Here is a 9,335-nt window from a genome sequence, read left to right as displayed (position 1 = left end):
AAACTTGCAAGACAATTAACAATTTAAGCAGAGATATATGGTGATGAGCTATTGAACCCTCACTGGATTTTGTGTTTACTCTCTAGTCACTCAGTGTTTATTGGGTTAATCACTCTATTCTTTTTCTATCCTTACTTTCTATAACTTTGTTCTTCATCTAACCGATCAACAATTATAGAATACAGACATACAAAACTCATGAGGTCTTATTTAAGGTTGTAATGGGGCCAAGGTAAAGGTAAGGGTATATGTATAAGGCTAAGTGAGCTAATAAGTGAATCCTTGATTAGTCTAAGATCTCACCTAACATACATATTTTATAAATCAAAGTTTCTTAACCTATTTGCCCAAATTTTCCTCTTTGTATTGCAAACTCATGTATTAAATTTAATTTTGTCCCATGTGCATTGATTCTTTTTATTTTGCATTTGGAGAATTTTTGTATCCCCTTATTTAAATACTGAAATTTTTTTTTTCAATGCACATGGTAATTCAATTGTTTTAATTTCACATGAGCATGTTTCCCAAATTTTGTTTTTGCAACAACTTATTCTTTCTTTTTTTTTTTAATTCCTACTTTGTTTCTATCATCCCATGTTCCCATAAAATTTCCCACACTTAAATAATACACAATTTCTATCTTAAGCTAATCAAGGATTCAACTTGGGATTTTTATTTTGTTTTTCTGCTTAAGGCTAGTAATGTGATTTATAGAACAGAAGGGGATTTAAAAAGCTCAAGGGGGCTAACAAGGGTGATATAAAAGGTAGGCTAATTTGGGATAAGTGAGGAAAAATTCAAATGATGGCCTCAATCATCTCTTTGGTATGTATCTATATTCTATATTTGGACATATAGATTAAAACAAAGTAAAGAACGTCAGAATGAAAAAGAAGGGCAAAACACACAGGAATGAAATTTATGGTTTGAATGTAACCATACAATTAAGCTCAAAACTCACAGGCTGTGTGTTCTCTAGCTCAAAAATCATATATCAGTTATACATGTCATGCAAGTAAAAATTAAGAGTTCCCATTGTTCTCAATGTAAATCTTAGGGTGGCCCTTAAAATCTTAGTGTTGTTCCTTGATGAAATGTTGTTAACTAACTAACATGTAATGCTATATATACAAGGTGTGTGGATTGTTTTAATTTACTAAAGTCTCTAGTTTACTTCCTTTTTATTTTCAATTTAAACCAAACTATCATATGCTAAAAGGGTAAACTATACTAATGAATCCACATATTCTATAACTAATAAGTTTAGAATTGCAAACTAAACTAAATGTCTAAAATATGAACTAAAGTACAAAATACGGAAATAAAGTGAAAATACAGCAAAAGAACAATGTATAAGTACTGAAAAATAAAAATAAAGATAAAAATACAAAAAAATAACAAAATAAGATAAAAGAGTCTGTAGTGGTTCACCAAAAAGATACGCCAGGGATGGCGACCTCCCCACACTTAAGATGCAGCATCGTCCTCGATGCTCACTCAAGCTGGGTGTGAAGGAGTGTCATCACCGGAAGGATGGGCTGCTGGAGTCTCTGTGGTGGCCTGAAAGTCTGCAGACTGGATGAGGGTAGGAGGATCTGTCTACTGCAGTGGAGGCTCTGACTGGAGAGGACTCTCCGGATCTGCGGCCTGTATCTGGTGTGGCTCCTCCTGCTATGGCGCAGCCTGCTCCGGTCCTGCCTGCTCAGCCTGGGCATGTGTCTCCTCCTCATGATTGCTCGCCTCCTCCTCAGATGGCTCTGATGGTGTGTTAGGCTCGGAGGGGATGTCGTCGCCAGATCGGAATATCAACTTGAGGTGCTCATAGCGTCGCTTGTTGCGACGCTCAGATCTCTCATATCGCCGCCGGTTGTGGTGCTCCATCTAGTCCAACTGCTGAAATAAGCGGTGCACGAGGTGGTAAACGGGCTCTGAGGCAGGTGGAGGTGCAGTGGTGGTAGCTGGGGCAGCAGTAGATGAAGAAGGGGCAGCGAAAGGTGTGGTTGTCTCATCAGAAGCGGTGAGGAATGGGGGTCTGTAACCCAAAGCCTGAAACTTCCTGCTGTGAGGGATAATCTTCTTGTAGTCTGCAGCAGGTGGTTTCTCATCAGCAAGCTCCCAAGGCACGTCAGCTCGACGGCCGAGCTGGGTAATCAGATATAGGAAAGGGAGAGTGCCTCTGACATGGACCCTGGCCATGTAATACCGGATGAATCGTGGAAGATACAGGTCCTTACCCTCCATCACACACCAGAGGAGGGCGATCATAGTAGCAGGCAGCTCCGTCTCATGAGTGCTCGGCATAACAAAGTTGCTCAGGATCTGGTGCCAGAGCCGAGCCTCATCATTCAGATACATCAGCTTGATTCCTTTAGGCATTGCTGTGTTCTTTCCCATGACCCATGGGACAGTAGGATCAAGGGCTATCCTCTGCTTGACAGTATCCCAGTCAAATCTCATAAAACACATATCCTCTTCAGCCTTTTGGTAACCGTCAGGCTGATCTGACTTATGCTGAAGCTGCAGAATATCCTCAATGGCTTCCTCAGTGACTAGTATCTGTTTTCCTCTGAGGTGCACTGCATCCAGGGAAGTCTTGAAATAGTTGCAGTAAAACTCTCTTACCCAGGAAGCATTGACCTCTGTCAAGTTTCTCTCCAAGAAGAATCAGCCTCTCTGTTTGATCTGATTGGAGGTGTAGTGCTATAGTTCTTCTGGAATTTTCAGAGTTCTCTCCAGGTACAGGTTTCTGGAGGTGACAAACACTGGATACTTCAGCTCACAGTATCTGTTTGTAAATTTAACTGGATCATTGGCAGGGAGGAGCTGGTCAGCCTTTTCATGCGGGGTAAAGTGCTTTTCCCGCCAGGAGTCATCATGCATAATGTCTAGGATAGACATAGAGGATTCGCCTCTTTTTCTTTTGCCAGTGGTGGCTCTGCCCTTTCCTTTGCACTGAGGGTCAGACATCCTGAAAAGCATAAATTTCAGGATATAATTGGAGAACAAAAGCAGAAAAATAAGTAGGCAAATAGAATAATAACAATAGAAGCACATAGTAGCAAAAGAGCAGTAGAATTATGAGATGAGTTAAGTATATGTGCATTATGGATTGTATTTGAGTTAGGAATCCGAGATGAAAAATCACAATCCAAAATGTAATATAAATAGAATTCATGTTAATTAGGAAAAATCATAATCATGCCTTGAGTTAGAAAGTTAAAGTAAATAGTTAAAAACCAAAAAGAGAAGTTTGAAAGTTAGATCGGTTAGGATTGAGAAAGAGGTTAGAAAGTGGAAATCAGTGAGTTAGTAAAAAGAAAGTCAGAGTAAGTGGCATGATGATCGGTTTCTAAGTAACAAGAATTTCACAATTATAAGCAACAGTCAACTCATATTCAAGCAAGGAAATCAGGTTGTTGATGATAATCATATAGATGCATGAGTAGCAAAAAATTAAAATCTAATCGTCAATAATGCAATTTATTAACCAGAAAATCGAAAGGAATAAGAATGCTAGCCCGTGCATTCATAAATTGGTCTGGTAAAAGCTAAGTAATGCAAAATTCAAAATTGCCAAAACCAACACATGAATGAGAAGGAAACAATTTGCAGAAAATTGGGCAGCATTCCGGCTAAAATTGGATGTTCCCAGGTAATAAACAGCAAGCAAAACAGTTCATATAAAGTAAAATAAAGCTGCAAATACACATAAGTAATATGAACATGAAAGAGCAATGGAACAGCAGCATGAAACAGTGAAGAACAGCATATGAACAGTATTAACATCACAGCCAGACCAAAATTGCAGAATAGGTAAAACAAGCAACAAGTACGACGCAATTATCAGGCCTAAATCCACTAACCACATCCTAGCTACCTAACCACCTAGAATCCACTACAAACATGCATCTCTAACTAGCCTAATTTTGAACATAAACTGAAAAATATGCAACTAACTACGAATGATAGAAAAGTGGCGTTCGGCGGAACCTGGCATGCGTATGAACTAAGGTAGGGATCAGAGAGATAGCGGGGGTGTGGTGGTGGTGGTGCTGACGCGGCGGTGATGGGCGGTTGGCGCGGCGGTGGGCGGCTGTTCGGTGGTAGGGGGTTCGGATAGGGTTTAATGGTGGAGGGGTAGGTGGGTAAGAAGAAAGGGGGTGAGGGTGGTGATGGTGGGAGGCGGCGCTGGTGGCGGGGCGGTCGTGGCTGGCCGCAGTGGGGGGGCAATGGCAGAGGGGAGAGAAGAGAAGGAAAGAGAAGGAGGGGAGAAGGAAGAAGGAGGGGGTGGGCGTCGCGGTGGGTCTGGGTGGTTGGGGCGGTGCGGCGGTCGGAGTGGTGGTTGGGGGTGGTGGTGTTTGCGTGGGGTGGGTTGCAGAGAAGAAAGGAAGAAGAAGGGGGTATGGGGGGCGCGACGGGTAGGGTTTCGTGTGATGGGGGGTTAGTGATTTTGAATCCACGTGAACGCGTGGAGCACGCGATCGCGTGGCTAGGGTGAAATAGGATTGACGCGGTCGCGTGATTGATCCGATCGCATGGAATGGGTGAAAGATAAATGACGCGGACGCATGGGACACGCGACCGCGTCGCTGAAATTTGTGCTAGACGCACACTTCCAGCGTCGTTTCAGCGCAACTCTCTGTCTCCATTTAGGGGGCCATGATATTCATGCGACGCGGACGCGTCGCTCACGCTTTCGCGTGGGATGAGTGTTTTGCAAGTGACGCGTTCGCGTCAGAGACGCGGACGCGTGGGCCGTTTTGTGCTACACGCACACCAGCCGCACGATTCCAGTTTTTACGCCGATTTCCAGATCACGCGTTCGCGTGAGTGACGCGGACGCGTGGGAGGTTTTTTTTTTATGCAATTATGCAATTATGCAATCAAGCAGTATGCAATGCTAATGAATGATATTCAGGTTCAATGAAAATAATATAATATAAAAACAAACAACACGAAATAAAATTAAAATTGAGAAAGGAACGATCATACCATGGTGGGTTGTCTCCCACCTAGCACTTTTAGTTAAAGTCCTTAAGTTGGACATTGGATGAGCTTCCTGTTATGGTGGCTTATGCTTAAATTCATCCAGAAATCTCCACCAATGTTTGGAATGCCAACAGCCTCCGGGGTCCCAAACTAGGCATGTAAAGCTTTTGAGCAGCTTCAAACAGATCTTCAGGCTCCCGGGGTGACGAATGTCAGAGTAGATTCCAGGATCCCAAACTTTGTTTTTAAATTTGCCTTTGTCGTGATCTATATTCTTCCGTCCGGGCGGTTTAGAAATTGTATTCTCTCCAAGATGACCAAACATCTTCCGAGACCCATTCAACTGAACTTGATACCAATCCTTGCACTTCGAATTGAAGCGCGGAACCTTATTGAACCTTGTACACCAGCTCTGAGTACGAGCCATTTCCCTCTTACTCTTAAAGCCGCAGAGAGCTCTAAGCTGGCCATCTGTTTCAAGCAAACCATATTCAAGTGGAAAAGTAAAGATAAAGGTTAAGGATTGTACCCACTTGAAGCTTGTATTAGGTGGTAATGGCCTTGGGATAGGTATTTCCAGTGGTTCTGTAAGCTCTACTCCCTTGCATTCTTCTGTGAATTCCTCCACTTCTTTGCAAAATTTTTCAATTGCAACTGCGTCCTGATCAAAGTCTTCTATGTCTTCCTCGTCACTCAAGTCATACGTTAGAGGTTGAGAGAAATCTACCTCGACGTCATCTTCGTATTCACTTGGACAAGGTTCTTCAGGCTCAAGGAGTTCAGTTGCGGATGCAAGTTTAAGACTAGGAGAGCTTGATGCATGATCATCACTGTCAATGGAATCAATTTCTTGGTCTGTTCCGTCCAATTTTTCACAAGGTATATGCTTTGGAGGTTGTGCACTGTTCTCTTTGGCATCAATTTCGAACTTCTCAGCAGAATCCTTTACAGTTCTCGATTCCCATGGAGGTTCAGCATCTCCTAAATCTTCAACCACTTCTTTCTCTACAACTATCATGGCTTCCTCCACTTGTTCCAATACAAAGCCATGCTCCTCATTGTCCATCGAAGTTTCTAGTGTCTCCTTCATTCTTTGCTCTTCTTTTGATTCTCCATATGTAGCCATGGGAGTGCTTCGAGTGCTCAGATGTCGGGAAGCTATTATATTTACTACCTCAGTTAAGGCAGTAGTGAGTTCCAATACGCCCTTTTGCATCCTCGCTTGCCCTTGAAGAAGAACACGAAGTTTGTCATTCATTGGAGGTTGGGGTGGGTATGAGGGTTCATTGGTTAGGAAAGAGGGATTAAAATAAGAATGTGGTGGTTCTTGGGAGTAATTAGATTGGGATTGTGGTGGATAAGTGTCATACGGTGGTGAATGGTGAAAAGGAACTTGTGAGTGTGGTGGTTCAAAGCTACGTTGAGAGGATGGTCCATAAGCACAGGGTGGGGCTTGTTGGTAATTACAAGGGGGTCCACCATATCTATCAGCTTGGTATGCATTGTAGAGTGGTCCTCGTCCATGATATCTTGGAGGGTGTTGTTGCCTAAAGGGTTGATCAGGGCCTCTTGGCTCCATCCCTCTTTGATTGCTTAGACCTTGATGCATATTCCTGTTATAGCTTCCACTCCTTTCAACAAATTTAGAACCAAACTCAAAGCGAGAGGGGTGAGATTTCATAGTAGCTAATAGAAATAAAAGGGAAAAACAAAAACAAAAAAACAAATAAAAGAAAAATATTTACAATAACCAATAATAAGGCACACGTTTGCAGTTCCCCGGCAACGGCGCCATTTTGACGAACGGTTTTTTCTATCGGTAAAGAAATATAAAAATATGATCGCGTTGTAAGTATAGCTTCTAAACCAACAGAAAATCCTTTCGTAAAAATGTTTTAGTTGTCACAAGTAACAAACCCCTTTTAAATTGATAACCGAAGTATTTAAACCTCGGGTCGTCTTCTCAAGGAACTGCAGGGAGGTATGTTCTTATTATTGGTTATGAGTTTTGTAAATTGGGGGTTTTGAAAGTAAGGAACAAGTAATTTAAATGACAAATAGAATAAATAAATAACTGTAAAGTAAACTCTTGGCAAGGTATGAAAATTCGGAAGTCCTATCCTAGTTACTCCTATGAGAATTGAAGTTAATCCCACTTAGTTAACCTTTGCGAAAGTAAGGAAAAGTCAAGTGAACTAATTAGTTAGATTCCCAAGTCCTAGCCAACTCCTAAGGAAAGACTAGAGTTAGTGGAATTCCAGTCAATTAGCCGACATAACAACTAATCACGATAAGTTGATAACTCAAGAGCTTCCAGTTAATCAATTAAAGCCAAGAATATAAAAAGCTAAATAAGAGTCATAAATCTGAAATACCTCAATTGTATTAATAAGAGAAAATCAATCTAAACATAAAGAGTTCATAATCCAATTTGCCAATATAAGTAATTAAATGAGAGCATTAAAGTATTTGAAGGTAAAAGAGAAATATAAAGTAAAAAGAATATTGAACCTGATGAAGAGTTGAAATCCTAAATCCTTTAAGAGGAATCCTAATCCTAAAACCTAAGAGAGAGGAGAGAACCTCTCTCTCTCTCTCTAAAAACTACATCTAAAGTATGAAAAGTGAATAATTGAAGGCCTCCTCTTGAATGGATGCATTCCCCACTTTATAGCCTCTAATATGTGCTTTCTGAACTTGGATCTGGGCCAAAAAGGGCTTCAGAAATCGCTGGGAGCGTTTTCTGCAGTTTCTGGTGCGTGGCGTCTGTCACGCGTTCGCGTGGGTCACGCGGTCGCGTCATCTGGAGTTTTTCTTATCACGCGTTCGCTTCGGTCATGCGTACGCGTCATCTGCGTTCTGCTCAAGGCGCGCGTCTACGTCAGTCACGCGTTCGTGTCGCTGCCTTTTCGCGCTGGGCATGCGGCCGCGTCGTCCATGCGTTCGCGTCGCTGCCAGTTTCTTCAAAAACTCCATTTTGTGCTTTCCTTCCATTTTTGTATGTTTCCTTTCCATCCTTTAAATCATTCCTGCCTTAGGAGATCTGAAAATGCTCAACACACAAATCACAGTATCGAATGGTAATAAAAGGTAATTAAAATAATTATTTTTAAAGCATAGGAAACATGTTTTTCACATACATCACATAATAAGGAAGAGAAAGTAAAACCATGCAATTTACATGAATAAGTGAGTGAAGGATTGATTAAATCACTTAATTGAGTACAAAATATATCATAAAATATGAGTTTATCAGCACCCAAATTATCCACATACATAAAAAATTTTCCCTAGTTGAATTACTTATCCTAAAAGTCTAAATAATTAAACAAACTAAAACAGATGAATGATTATATTATATATAACATTGAGTGCTCAATATTTTACCAAGTTAAAAATAAAAATAAAGTTAGAAAATAGTTATTTTATTTGAGTTCATTGATATATAATTAATAATTAAAAAAAATATTTTACCTAGCTTTAGAAAAGAAAAAATTAGGAAAATAAATCTAAAAATGAGTGAGAATATATATATATATCAATGTGGTTAATAGGTAAAATAAAATAAAATAGTGTATTTAATATCAATAGAATTAAATTTTTTTAAATGAGTAAAGTATTGTTTTTGTCCTCAATGTTTGGGGTAAGTCTCAAAGTTATCCTTAACGTTTGAATTGTTCTATTTAAGTCTCTAACGTTTTAAAATTGACTTAACGGAATTGACAGTGAGACAAAATTAAGACGATTTTGCAGCTGTTAGGAATCTGTTAACGGAATTGACAGTGGGACAAAATTAAGACGATTTTGAAACGTTAGAGACTTAAATGGGACGAAAACGTTGGGACAAAAACGATACATAGAAATACATTTTAATTTTATCCTTCACTAATATCAATTTTTTACTGTACATAGTTATTCAATTATTTTTAATCACATTTAAGTAAATTACACTTAATCACATTACTTTGATTCTAAATAAATTTATTTTTTTATAATTTTATTCTTAAAGATTTTTACTCATCATGAAATGTTTGTAAAATGACTAAAATCACATTACTTTATTGTATATGTATGATTTTTTCTCCACAAGTTTATGTACTAGTCATTCTACAAATATTTTATGATGAGTAAAAATTTTTAAAAGTAAAATTATAAAAAATAAATTTACTTGGAATAAAATTAATGTAATTAAGTGTAATTATACTTAGATGTGATTAAAAATAATTGAATAACTATGTACCGTAAAAAATTGATATTATTGAAGGATAAAATTAAAATTTATTTCTATGTATCGTTTTTGTCCCCAACGTGTTCGTCCTATTTAAATCCCTAACATTTTAAAATCG

The sequence above is a fragment of the Arachis hypogaea genome, chromosome 18, assembly GCF_003086295.3.
Source record: "Arachis hypogaea cultivar Tifrunner chromosome 18, arahy.Tifrunner.gnm2.J5K5, whole genome shotgun sequence".
In the NCBI taxonomy this organism is placed as follows: domain Eukaryota; kingdom Viridiplantae; phylum Streptophyta; class Magnoliopsida; order Fabales; family Fabaceae; genus Arachis; species Arachis hypogaea.
The sequence above is the reverse complement of the archived record's forward strand: the minus strand, read 5'-3'. Positions refer to the sequence as shown.